Here is a 1,500-nt window from a genome sequence, read left to right as displayed (position 1 = left end):
AGTCAGCAGCATCATTACTGTTCATCACCTCCTCTGTCCTTTAGTCAGCAGCATCATTACTGTTGAGTTTGAGGTGCTGCTCTCCAATGAGCCTCCTCATTGCCTCATCTCATAGGAAACAGAACTGCTAAGAGGTCCTCCAGACTCCCATGAGACACCGACTCCACTGCTCCCTCTTTGCCCATTGGCTGGGGTTGCAGCAAGATTAAATTGAGGGTGTAGAGATAGTCAGGGTCTGCTCACTAAGCAGAAAGCAGAAAGCTGAACAGAACAGTTCAAGCACATGTATATAAGAGAAGCAAATGTCTCTCTGTGGGAGAGACAAAGGCTGGCCAGGTCTGTGCATGTAGAACTGTGCCAAGTGCTGGAGTGGTTCGTAAGCACAAGCTACAGAGGCAGGGAGAGGGTGATTCCCATAATATTACCATCAAGCCAGCAGCCCTGGGAATAAAAGTGACAGATGCTAGCTCCTTCACTACCAGAATCCCCCTCAACACATTCTTGTTCATTTTCACTACACATCTAGGTTATATTTTATTAGTACATGATTACATAAACACAAACCCCTTGGGTGTCTTGAGCGAGCCATCTGGGCTGCATAGGTGACAGAGGGTCATCTCCCACCTGGAGGAATTTCAAGCATGTAAGTGATGAATGGCCACTCTCCTTTCCAACTGACTTCATGTGTCTCCTGATCGGACAGAGTGGGAAAGTACACATCGCTTTTCCAAGAAGGCTGAAGGAAGCCTTGCCCTGGGACATGGACACACCTGGAATGTGGCCATTCCATAAGAAAGCTGAGATGGGCTTCTTAGAGACATGTCCTGAGGTTTGATGTCATAATGGCCCAAGTGAACAGCAGGGAAGAAATCCACCTTTCCTTTTCAGTTCTGTGACTGGGACCTTCACACTGAACTTCCGAGAGGTAGATTATCAGCAGGAAACAACTTAGAAAGATTTTGCTATTTATATTTGTAGATAGCATGGTGGTTTCAGAAAATAAAGTGGAAAAAAATCAAATATGTAGTCATGTATTATGACAAGGAAGGATAAATCCTAAGGCTGTGACAAGGAAAAGGGACGAAGGACCTGTGTTGGGTGGGAAGAGGCCGCGGACTGTCAGGGGACACTGGTGGGAGGTAAGAGCTTCTTTAGAAGGCACGTGCTCGCTGCCTCAACTGGGGAGGCCATGCTTCTCCTGGAAAATGTGTATCCTCCATTTACTTACTTGTGATTTTATTTTTCTCTTTTGTGACAAGGTCTCAGGTAGCCCAGGCTGGCTTTGAGCTCTCTGTGTAATAAAGATGCCCCTGGCTCCTGATCTCCCGGGCGCTTTAGAGCTGAGTTTTGGTAGAAAGGAGGAGGCGGGGATGTCTGCCCTGACTTGGTGTTTCCTCAGATCCTAATCCCAGCACTCGGGAGGCAGAGGCAGGCAGATTTCTGAGTTCGAGGCCAGCCTGGTCTACAAAGTGAGTTCCAGGACAGCCAGGGCTACACAGA

The sequence above is a fragment of the Mus pahari genome, chromosome 15, assembly GCF_900095145.1.
Source record: "Mus pahari chromosome 15, PAHARI_EIJ_v1.1, whole genome shotgun sequence".
NCBI classification, from domain to species: domain Eukaryota; kingdom Metazoa; phylum Chordata; class Mammalia; order Rodentia; family Muridae; genus Mus; species Mus pahari.
Note: the sequence above shows the minus strand (reverse complement) of the source record.